The sequence below is a fragment of the Panthera tigris genome, chromosome C2, assembly GCF_018350195.1.
Source record: "Panthera tigris isolate Pti1 chromosome C2, P.tigris_Pti1_mat1.1, whole genome shotgun sequence".
NCBI lineage: Eukaryota > Metazoa > Chordata > Mammalia > Carnivora > Felidae > Panthera > Panthera tigris.
In genome coordinates this window covers 132,022,523-132,035,159 of record NC_056668.1, presented here as the reverse complement: position 1 = coordinate 132,035,159, position 12,637 = coordinate 132,022,523, and the positions used below count along the sequence as shown (strand labels likewise).

General features: G+C 39.2%; 1 long non-coding RNA gene across 4 annotated transcripts in view; it reads right to left on the bottom strand.

Moving 5' to 3' along the window:
- Window positions 1–11,380, bottom strand: part of LOC107180139 — a 38,042-nt gene extending 26,662 nt beyond the window's left edge. For all 4 annotated transcript variants that reach the window (XR_006207758.1, XR_006207759.1, XR_006207760.1 and 1 more), the window contains exons 1-3: window positions 11,265–11,380; window positions 10,228–10,344; window positions 656–993 (exon numbers count right to left, since the gene is read on the bottom strand). This is a non-coding gene — a long non-coding RNA (uncharacterized LOC107180139). The remainder of the gene's footprint in view (window positions 1–655; window positions 994–10,227; window positions 10,345–11,264) is intronic.
- Window positions 11,381–12,637: the final 1,257 nt, after the last annotated feature.

The following is a 12,637-nucleotide window of genomic DNA, read 5'->3' as shown; positions in this document are numbered from 1 at the left end:
GAAGCTTTGGTGCCAGGGCCCCTTGTTTAGAGATCTGGAATCCCACACACATGGAGAGTGAATGTGGGGCCAGAAGGGAGGGCGGAGGGCTAGGCCAAGCTCAGATAGCACAACTGTCAACCCAGCAAAAAATACAGAGAAAGGCAAAAACATTTCAAAAATACAACCACAGCCATTTTCTTCTTGTTAGAGCCAGTAGCTTTTGACCCTCGATTTGAATGGGCTTTTATTTTCCGTAAAAAAAAAAAAAAAAAAAAAAAAAGGAAAAAAAAAGCTATTCTATTTGCAGCTCCCCTAATGACAGTGTTCACAGGGATGATGGGAGGAAATCTCTCCGTGACACAGGCGGGTCTTGCCAATCTTAACATCAAGTGATTCAAAATCACAGGCTGGAATGAAACTCAGGGAGGAAAACAGACCTACCCAAATCTGACCATTAGCGAGAAGGAAGTAAGAGCTATCAACCAACACTTACCAAGGGTCCCTTAGGGGCCATCTAGTCTTACATAAGCAGCTTTTCAAATTATTTGTAATCAGAAAGCCCAGCTCAGCCAGTCCCATAGGCTGCTAGAAACCCAACCAGCAGACTTCGTAGAGAACGGAAGCCAGGAGCATTAGCAGCAGACGCTGAAGAGGTATTTAAATGATAGCCTACCCTAGGAAGGAGCCCACGCGGGGAACACGGACAGATTCCAGGCTGCGAAGCCACGTTCTTCCGGGAGGGGAGTGGCGGTGGTCCAGCTCAGTGTTTCTCAGACTTGAATGTGCTTGCAAATCACCCTGAGATTTCATCAAATGCAGATTCTGATTCCGTAGGTCTGGAGTAGGCCCAAGAGTCTGCATTTCTACCCAGCTCCCAGGTGATGCCGATGCTGCCTGTCCACAGACCACATTCCAATAGCAAGAATCTGGACAACTTTCCATGTGAGTCTTGAGTTCTTACGGGAGTCAATTTTCAGATCCTCAAAGCCTGTTTTTCCTCTTTTCTCAAATCTACGTAAGAAAAAATGAGGTCAAAGTTGTACGTTCCTCTTGTGAAATGGACATCTTTCCACCTTACAGAGCAAAGGCCCTCCTCCTTCCATCCCACATCTTAGGGAATACATTGCCTCGGGTACAAAACCCACCAGCTTCCCTGGTAAAGCAACAATGTGAAACATCGATGTTATGACTGAGAAACTGATTCACTCTAATAAATGGTTACAAACATTTTCACAAGTCAAAGAGTATTGATTCATTGCTTGCAACAAAGTTGAAGGAGATGTCAATTATCCACTGAGTGTTCTTTTAAAATAATCTTGAGGGGCACCTGGGTGACTCCATGGATTAAGTGTCCGACTCTTCCTTTTAGCTCAGGTCATGATCTCAAGGTTTGTGAGTTTGAGCCCCTGATCAGGCTCTGCACTGACAGTCCGCAGGGAGTCTGCTTAGGATTCTCTCTCTCTCTCTCTCTCTCTCTCTCTCTCTCTGTCCCTCCCCCACTTGTGCGCGGGCGCACACACACACACACACGCACACACACCCGCTCTCTCTCTCTCTCTCTCAAAATAAATACATTAATACAAAAATAAATTTTGAGGAAAAAACAACCACTAAGTGATTTTGAACGTTTAACTCAAAAAAATTTAAAGAATTAAAATGACATTTCTATAACAAAACTTCTAATCCCACTGCTTAAATATGAACAAAATATCTCAGCATTTACATCTTTTAAAAAACAAAAAAAAATTGGGGTGCCTGGGTGGCTCGGTCAGTTGACTGTCCGACTTTTGCTCAGGTCATGATCTCACAGCTCGTGAGTTCGAGCCGCACAACAGGCTCTGGGCTGACAGCTCAGAGCCTACGGCCTGTTTTGGATTCTGTCTCCTCCTCTCTCTCTGCCCTTCCCCCACTCGCTCTCCATCTGTCTCTCTCTCTCTCTAATATAAATAAAAATTTTTTTAAATTAAAAAAATAAAAATAAAAAATGAAACAATAGAATGAGTACTGATGCTGAAACCTATTCCATTTTGGCAATTTTATTAATAGTCAACATGGAAATATCAATTTGTTTTAAAAAGCAGAGCAATGTAAATAAAGAAAATATCTCTTATGAAAAGATGTTTCCAATAAACATTTTGTTTAAAAATAATAATTACCCAAACACATTTATGTTGTTTTCATAATTTGTATACCAGTGATGACTGTATGACTCAACCCAGAAGAAATGTGTTAACACTTAGAGACTTATAGGCTCTGAGTTTATATATATTATTTTGTTATAGAAAAAGATGACACAAATTATGTTTCATAAGGATAAAGTTTTATGAGGTAAAGGAAGGGAAATAGGAATCAAAGAGAAGAAAGAATGATGCAACGTTTAAGAACCTGTTCTTCTATTTCTAAAATGATGCTGATGTCAAATCACCATGGTATATAGGTTCCATTGGAAGCATTTTTAAAAATCATATAAAAGTCTTGTTTTAAATGTCAATACTTTATGAAGAGTTTGCCCTTGTGTATTTTTATCACATGATTATATATCAAATTACCATAGAATATAGATTCCATTGGAAACAGTTTTTGAACTGTGCAAAAGGTTTGTTTTAAAATATCAGCATTTAGGGGTGCCTGCGTAGCTTAGCTGGTCGAGCATCCAACTGTTGATTTTGGCTCAGGTCATGATCTCACAGTTCATGGGACCAAGTCCCACGTCAGGCTCCAAGCTGACAGTGGGGAACCTACTTGGGATTCTCTTTCTCCCTCTCTCTCCACCACTCACACTCAATCTCTCTTTCAAAATAACTAAACTTAAAAAAAATAAAAAATAATAAAATGTTGGTATTCATAATAAGCAGACACTTGCACTCTTTACAACTACTTAAACTCATAACAAAATGTAAATGAAAATTATGAACTATACATAGCTTTTCATATTTTCTCTAACAAGTTCATAGCAAAACAAACAAAAAGTTTGAAGACCACATGTCTGAAAGCTTTCCCTCTGATCTTCAAGGCGCATCAGGACATATCAAGACAAAGAGTCATCTTGTCTGCTATGAAGCCCTCTCAGGCAAGCAGAGCAACCCCCTTGTGACCTCGTGCCTCCAAGTCTGCCCAAGACCTGATTCCAACCTCACACTGTCATCCCGCAGTGCAATTACCTCTAACTCCTGTTCACATCCTCTCCAGCAGCTCCTTAGCCCAGGCATGAAGGAGCAACTCAATGCTGGAGGACAGATGAAGGATGGATGGATGCATGCATACATGGACAGATTGCAGCCTACGTAGTCAGGCATTCTAGATTATTCAGGACAAAAGCATTGATGTTTAAGGTTAAAAACAGCTCTCTGAGACCCTGATTCCAAGGGGCTTTCTGTATAATAGCATTCCACCAGATTATCACCACCTCCTGCTCATATCATAGAGTAAAGGGTGCACCTGACTGGGAGGAATTAATGTCGTGGCAGAACAGTCTTCTCAGTTTTTTAGGAGGATTATCTTTGGTATCTTGGTTTTACTGGTTAGTTTTTTATTTTGTTTAATTTTAAAATAACTGTATTCAAATTATGGGTTATTTATATGGTTTTGTTTGTTTGTTTTCTTTTTTTGGAAGTGGGGAGGTGGGAGGAATAGGGAAGGTTGATAGAGAAGGTAAAAGAGAATACAGACTGGTATCTCCAAACGATATCATCACTTCCTTGAGTTATTTAATACATAGCCATCCATTCCAGTCATCTTCTCATTTCTGATCTCCACTTTTCTTCCTTATTTAATACTTACAAAAATGTATAAAGTATTAGTAATAATAGTATGAACTGGGGCACCTGGGTGGCTCAGTCAGTTAAGTGTCTGGCTCTTAACTTTGGCTCAGGTCATGACCTCACAGTTCATGAGTTTGAGCCCCATGTCGGGCTCTACACTGACAATGCAGAGCCTACTTGGGATTCTCTCTCTCTCTGCCCCTCCCTCACTTGCGTGCTCTGTCTTTCTCTCTCTCAAAATAAATAAATATACTTAAAAATTTTTTTTAAATATGAACTTTCATGGATCGACCACTCTGTTCAAGAAAGAGAACATTATCAGTCCCAAGTCCCCTCTGTGCCCCACTTCGTGTCTTTCTCCTGACTTCCCTTTTCCCAAAAGTAAGCACTGCTCTAAGCTGTGTGTATATCATCCCATCACTTTTTTAAAAATAGATTTTCACACGTCTTAACACTATATGGTTCAGTTTTGCCTGTTTTTGCACTTTGTATGTTATCATAGTCCATATATTCTTCTACAACGTGATGTTTTTCACTTGACATTTTGTTTGAAAAAAGCATCCATCTTATGTACGTAGCTAAGGTTCATTAATTTTCATTGTAGCAAGGTATTCATTGCACAAGTATGGCAAAGATGATCCATTTTCCTATTGATAGCCATTTGAATAGTATTTTATTGTTTTCACTACAATAGAAGTGCTGCTGTGGACATATTTGAACCTACCTCAGTTGCACACGTGTATGAGTTAGTAGGAGGAGGGATCCACACATTCCTAGGAATTTCTGGGTTACAGAACACTTTATGTGTATGTTCAACTTTACTAGATAATGCCAAATTATTTCTTTTTTTAATTTTTTTTCATGTTTGTGAGAGAGAGAGCAGAGCGTGGGTGGGGGAGGGGCAGAGAGAGAGGGAGACACAGAATCCAAAGCAGGCTCCAGGTTCTGAGCTGTCAGAACAGAGCCCAACGTGGGGTTTCAACCCACGAACCGCGAGATCATGACCTGAGCCGAAGTCAGACGTTCAACCAGCTGAGCCACCCAGCCGCCCCAATAATGCCAGATTATTTCTAAAAGTGGTTGGAATAATTTATACTCCCACCAGCAGTGTATAAGACTTCATGTTAACCCATGGCTTCACCAACATGTTTTTAAAATGTTTTATCAATTTGGGGGCTATAAAATGTTACCTCATTCTTTAATTTGTATTTCCCTAATTATAAATGATTGAACATGTTTCCCTGTTTATTGGACATTCATGGTTTCTTTTCTATTAAATACCTTTCTGTGCCTCTTGCCTATTTTTTTAATAGAGTTTTTGCTTTTTCATTGATTTTTAAAATATGTGTGTATTAAACGTGTGTTATAAAACATATGTCTTATATATATATTACACAACGTACGTTTTTTTTTCTGGATAGAATTCCTTGTCAGTTATGTTTTGTGAATTTCTTTTCCCAGATTATATCTTGTATTTCACATTGTTCTGCCCTCTTTTGATAATCACAAGTTCTTAATTTTCACAGGGCCAAGTTTGACAACACTTTCCTTGCCTATTTTTCTTTGTCTAGAAAACTGTTTCCTGTATGGAGATCAAACAGGTATTCTCCTACATTTTCTTCTAAAAGTTTTGAAATTTTCCTTTTCACATGCAACTCTTTGGTTTACCTCGAATTCACTATTGTGTTCTGTGTGAGGGAGGAACCAAACCCAAAAAAATTTTCCCGTAAGTGTATTGCATGTTCCATACTTTTCTCCCCAATCTGTAGTGCCAGCTCCATTATTGGTATAAAACATTCCTAACCATGCATGGGGCAAGTTCTGGGATCTGCTCTGTTCCGTTGGTTTCAATTTAAAAAATCTCTCTTTAGCTTCTTTCCAATTGTGCTTCAATCAGTGTGGGGAAGTCATACCATTATCCTCATTTGGCTGAGGATTTGGGGGGCTATCTGGTAACTGCATCTACCTCACAGCATTGGCGTGAAGATCTCACACAGGATATGACACACACATTGTTTAATAAAATGCCTGGCCCAGAGTAAACCCCTCAGTAAACTGTACTTATCATTACCATGATACCTTATAGTGTTCATAATTTACTTTCTTTAGTGTCAACAGTGGCTACATTCCTTAAAAAATAAATTTATTTTATTTTTATAATTTATTATAAAATTATCTGAGGATATTCAGGGAGGGGGCAGGCCATGTAGCATATACTGCCTGTTTTATGCCAACAAAATTAATTAAAAAAAAAGAGGAATTAAGTCATGAAAAAATATGTGTGTGTATCAGGAGGAAGGATATTAAAAGGAGAGGTGGGCTCTTTGGCCAATGATCAGCCCAGGCCAGATCTGAGAGTGTTTGAAAATTTCATCAAGATTTAAATTTAAGGCATCTTATGGATTGTGGTGATATTAAAATATGTCCACAAATTCTTTTTTTAAATTTTTTTCATTTTATTTATTTGAGAGAGAGAGAGAGAGAGAGAGAGAGAGAGAGAGAGAGAGAGAATCTCAAGCAGGCTTCACGCTCAGCACGGAGCCCAGTGTAGGGCTCGATCCCACAACCCTGGGATCATGACCTGAACCAAAATCAAGAGTCAGACGCTCAACCGACTGAGCCACCCAGGTGCCCCTGTCCACAAATTCTTTAACATTCCTCTTTTCAAAAAGTGGAGCCTAAATCCCTTCCCTCAAGTGTGGGCTAGACTTAATGGCTTACTCCTACTAACTAATAGATTGTGCTGGAAGTGATATTTATGTGACTTCCAAGATCAGGATCCAAGGTGTATGGCTTCATTTTTGCCCTCTTTTGAATTATTCATAGTGGAGGAAACCAAGTGATATGCTGTGTGGACACTCAGGTAGTCCTAGGGAGAGGTCCATGTGGTGAGGAACTGAGGGAACCATCTTGGCAACAGATCATCCAGCCCCAGTCAAGCCTTGAGATGACTACAGTCCCAGCAAAATCTTGACTGCGACTTCATGACAGACCTTGAGTCAGAACCACTTAGCAAAGCTGCTTCCTAATTTCTCAGCCCCAGAAACTATTGAGATAATAAATGTTTGTTGTTTTAAGCCACTACGTTTTGAGTTAATCAGCAGTAGATAACTCATATATGGGTCTTCCATGGTTGATAACAAATAAAAAAAGTGATAAAAAATAAACAATTAAAACGTTAAAATTAAAAAATAAATTAATTTAAAAAATAAAATTCAAACAAGTTAATTTAAAAAATTAAAAAATAAAGAAAAAGAAGCTGAGGAGAAGACAGTGATGGATATGAGGAAATGACTTGATGTTTGTATCTGGATAATGACCAGGGTTGGTAGAGGTTTCCATAGTCCAGTGCCATTTGCTTAAAAGTAGAAGAGGTACTATCCCATTTGTTAATTTGCTTATTTTAATGAGGAAGAATATTAAGATGAAGAACAGCATTTTAAGTACATGATGTGTCTTCACCTGTATCAATGAATAGCTCCGTTTTACAGATGAAGAAATATAGCTCAGAGTTACACAACCAGTAAGTGGAGAAGCCTGCCCAACTCCAGAGCCCATTCCCTTAAAATTTATGTTATACTGGAATCTTCTATGATACCATAGTCAGTCTTATTATAGAATATCTAATTTCTACCATCCGATTTCAGAAACACTTGTTGAATACCCACAGTGTAAGCATCTCACTACCTACGTGATCCCAAATTAAATCTGGGCCTGTCCCTGCTCTTGAGTTGTACACAATCTCAACATAATATCTAAAAGCTGTGACCTTCTCGCCACTTCTGCTGGCACACCCTACCCGAAGGCATCATCCTTCCTCACCTACACCCCTACAAATAGCCTTCCCTAACTGGTTGCCTTGCTGTATTCCTGCCCTGCTCCCTCTGTTCTCCACGTGTCCAAAATGATCTTGTCAAAATACCATTTCAGTCATGACACTCGCCTGTTAATACCCACCAATGGCTTTCCACCGAATAAAATCCAATCCCTTCACCACAACCTGCACAACTCCACAGAGTCTAGTCTCTGCCTGTCCCTGATCCCTCTTTCTTTCCCAGTGGCCTCATTTTCCAGCCACATAGGCCACTTCTCCAGTCCTCAGTCCTGTCGGGCCTCCTTCTTCCTGGAAAACTTGTCCTGCTCTTCCCATACTTCCGATCTCAGTTTAAATGTCACCTCCTCAAGGGAGATTTCTCAGACTGCCCCCTTACTCTACCCACCTTCTGTCTCCCAGCACATCATGGGTTTCCTTACAGCAATTATCACAATATTATGCACTAATACATTTGCTTATTTTTCTATTTTCCCCACTGGAATGTAAACCTCTTGAAGGCCAAAGCCATGTATATCAAGATCACACTTTTTTATGTCCAACCTAGTTCTGTGCCTGCCTAGTGTGGATGCTGAATAACTATTTATTGAATGAATCAACCGATCAGCTGAGGGGGGGAGAAAACCAGCAAATAATTATAATATAGGTGTCAATCATAATGGTTAACATTTCTCAAATGCTCCTGATGAGCCAGGCAATGTATTCATACACTTAAAATCTTGTTTTGTTGAGTTCTTATATTGTTCCAAGTCCTTACAAATACCATTTTTTATTTCCACAAGAACTCTGCAGAGCAAATACTATCATCTTCATTATTACAGATGAGGAAACTGAGGCTGTACACAATTTATAACATAGTTTATGGAAGGCCACTAGACAAGAAAGTGGAAAAGTCAAGATGTAACAGAATAGTCTTGCTACCAAGACTACACCTTTGCCTTTTTAAAAATATGTTTATTTATTTTTGAGAGAGAGAGCGTGAGCAGGGAAGGGGCAGAAAGAAAGGGGGAGGCAGGGTCCCAGGAGGGTTCTGTGCTGACAGTGGTGAGCCTGAAGCGGGGCTCAAACTCACAAAACATGAGATCATGACCTGAGCCAAAGTCAGACACTCAACTGAGTGAGCCACCCAGGTACCCCTACATCTCTGCCTTATATCACATCATGTCTCTAAAACTTGGTACGTCACACAAAACATGAGTTAAGTGCAAATCCTTGTATCACCATCACCCTATTCTAACCAATAAAGAACCAGTTATAACCAGGGATATACCAAGTGCTATAGAACTCCCTGCACTTACTTAATAAAATATAATTGTATACATTAACGCGTTTACGTATATGAAGTGCTTAGCTTCATGCCAGGCACAAAATAGTCACTCAAGAAACGGTTGCTCTAACTGGGAGGTTGACTCTCAAGGTGGTTAAGGGCATGGACTTTGGAGCCGGGCTAAATCTGAATTTGAATCTGGTCTCCTCAACTTACTAGTTACATGACCTCGGGTAAGTTCGCTCACACTTCACACCTCGATATCTTCTTAGGTTTGCTGTAAGATTAAATGCATTTCAAATGCTTGGCACAGTACCTGGCACATGATAAACAGCTAACAATCAATAATTTTCATTGTGTTGGCTATTGAAGCATCACAGAAAAAGTGTTTAACTCTCCTCAGAGCAGCTGCATGCTGTGTTACCTGATGTTAGCACCTTTGCATTTCAGGGGGCTGTGCAAGCATGGAGCCCATCAATGCTGCCCCATTTATTTGGTCATATGGCTGACCCTGTCTTCTTTCAGACTGTTTCCTGATAATGTGGAGTATTTGGAATTCTTAACTTGTGGTTATTGTTTACCAAATGAAACAAATATATATATATATATATATATATATATATATATATATATATATATATATGTTGAAGCAAGAGAAAACTGACCTCTCACATCAGTTCTTCCTAGCTGTGCATGCTTGGGGTTGGTTAAGTGACTTTTCTGAGTTTCTGTTTCTTCATCTATAAAATGAATACAGTAAAACTTACTTGCTAGATTATTAGGATTCTTTGAATGTATATGAGTCATGTGGGACAGTGAATTGTGCATAGTAGGTCCTCAATCCATAGCAAATAAACTCATTTGCTGATCCAGAGACCCAGACCCTAAGTTAGGTGTCAAAACTAAAAAAGAAAAAAAAGGTATCTTTCTGCATCATAGATTCTAACACATGGATTATAAAATGATAATTTCATTTGGATCACATGGTGGTATTGCTGTTGCCAACATTTAAATATTGGCAGATACATTAATACCGTTGGATAACTTCCATCGTCCTCAAGGTATGTTTTCACTAGAAGCATTGGAAGAGACAGTAGGTGTTGTCTCCCATAAATTAAACACTATGTTAATAATTCATTAATTTATGATGAAAAACATTAACTTTAGGAAGCAGGACTCAAGCCTTCTCTAATCAACACATTCTCTTCCGGGAGGAGATGTACATGGATGGCCAGATTGTAGACAGAGGATTCCTTGGTGAAGAGCAAATCAGAATATGGGGTGTGTTCAACAATCCCAATGGCCAGTGACATCAATCCATAATGAATTCATCCAATAATTCCCTCCAAGGGGAACTACGGGAAAGAGCTCCAAGGGGCAATTACCTGAGTCTACGCTCTCTAATGGACAGCCCTGGAGAACACCATTGACTTGTTATTCTTTTGCACACTTGACTCTTCTTTGGTTGCGCTCCATGCAGACATAGTTCAGTTCAAGCCCTCCTATGTAATAAAATTGATAAGTGTAGTGTGTTAGCAGAATACTTTTTTAAGTAAATAGGGGAAAAGTTCACTGGAAAAAAATGAGGGAATTATAAGAAAAGAATGCATTCAACATTTTATTCCAAAATTTAAACGCACCTTTGTATGTCAATCTTTTGATCTAGGACTAAGACCGATTCTTTAAAATTTACCTCATTTCCCTTGCATAAAGCCCACCCACAAGGAGTCATCTACAATTTCCTTTTAGGTTTTTTTAAAGTGGAGGAAGAACATAAAGGTCCCTATGAAGCAATCTGAGGGCAGAATACTTCTAGATTTTTACAATTTCAACCCAAAGTTGTCTCATTTACGTATCATTCAATGGCAACTTTAATAAAAAGCACCTTGGCCAAGTTTTTCACAGCACCTAACTTAATTTTCATCAGTACAAGAACTCATCATTTTTTTTTTTTTGCACTCATTATTTCACAAATTAACATAGTATTTTATTTAAGTATATAATTACAAAAGGCACAACTGGCATAAAACAGGTTTAGGAACAAACCCAACTGAGTCTAGGAAAGTCTATAATGTTATTAGGAGACATACATCAGACTGGACTTCCAGCCAGAAGTTTTTAGTGAGATGTGGGCATTCATCAGAATGTCTTACAGAGAAAACAGCACATCAGCTAACCTAGCTAGTCTGTTTAGTGGGAGTCAGTTAAAAAAATACAATCTAGAAGCTTTTTTTTTTTTTCAGATCATGGCTTATATAACTGGTTGGATCCATGCTCTCTTAGATACAATTACAATCCTCTCTTGCCTCCCTGAGAATACAGCCACCCACTATTTAGCCACCCAATGAGTGATTATTAAGTCAGGAAGATTCCCTTCTCATTTATCGCAAGCTCATTTTGTAGCTCCAAGTTTGGAACTTACCTTGCTATAGCCACTGTGTGATACTTCCAGGATCTGTTGTAAGGATCAAATGTGAGGGGTGCCTGAGTGGCTCAGGTGGTTAAGTGGCCAACTTTGGCTCAGGTCATGATCTCGAGGTTCACAAGTTCAAGCCCTGCATTGGGCTCTGTGCTGACAGCTCAGAGCCTGGAGCCTGCTTCGGATTCTGTGTCTCCCTCTCTCTCTGCCCCTCCTTTGCTTGTGCTCTGTCTCTCTCACCCTGGAAAATAAATAATAAAACATTTTTTAAAAATGTTAAAAAAAAAAAAGAAACTGTATCTGTGAGAACACTTTGTTAACTCAAAAGCCTTAATCTAAAGGCTGTCATTCATTCTGTGTGCATTTATCAAACCATCCTGTTAGATTGTGGGTTCCATGAGGATAGGAAAAAAACCATTCCATACAAAGCCAGCAGAGTACTGACCACGCAGTGAGGACCAAGATTACTTGGGAATTGATATTCTATGGGCATATGTAAATCATCCTCGTTGTTCTTATCTGCCAGGTACAAGCATATGCTGGAAAGAGGATCCCGTCAATTCTGCCCATCCCATAAGTACTAGAACATTGTCAATGATCAAGAAAATAATGAATTTTACAGGATCCTTCACTCCAGAAGGAATCAGCTGGTGGCAGCTCCTTGGAATTATCTGGGATGACAAAGGAGATTGACAAGGAAGATGAGCAGGTGGTTTTGTCTGAAAGGAGTGGCACTTTCACATAAAACCACAGCTCAATTTTTTTTGACATTTTTCTTTGCTCTCTTCCTATGCTATAAAAAGTCTGTTTTGAAATCATTGAATGTATTTTTTTACAGGCAAAGTTTCTGTTTTTTTCAGGAAGGATAACCACCTGCCATTACTGATTTATTTCTTCCTGGTCATTGGTGATATCTTTGTGGTATTTTTCTTTTTTGTGTTTTTTTCTTTCTTTCTTTCTTTTTTTTTTTTTTTGCAAAGATGGTGGGTGGCAATAGAATAGTATAAAGAAGTGTCTGTTACAGAGAAAAAGCATCTGAGTTCTTGATGTCCCAAAGCCAGAGCAAGTCTTCTAAGCTCAAATATTCTATAACAATCATTCTTAAACTTTAACCTGCATCAGAATCTCCTGGAGGGCTTGTTAAACAGATTACTGGACTACGCCTCCAGGGTTTCTGATTCAGTAGGTCTAGGATGAGGCCCCAAGAATTTACATTTCCAACAAGTCCCCAGCTGATGCTGACACTATAGGTCTGGGACCATACATTGAGCACCACTGCCCTAGCCCTAGAATGCTAGTTCAGTTACCATATATTGAACACCTACAATGGGCTAGGCTCTGTGCTGGGGACACCAAGATGGGTGAGACTCATCTCA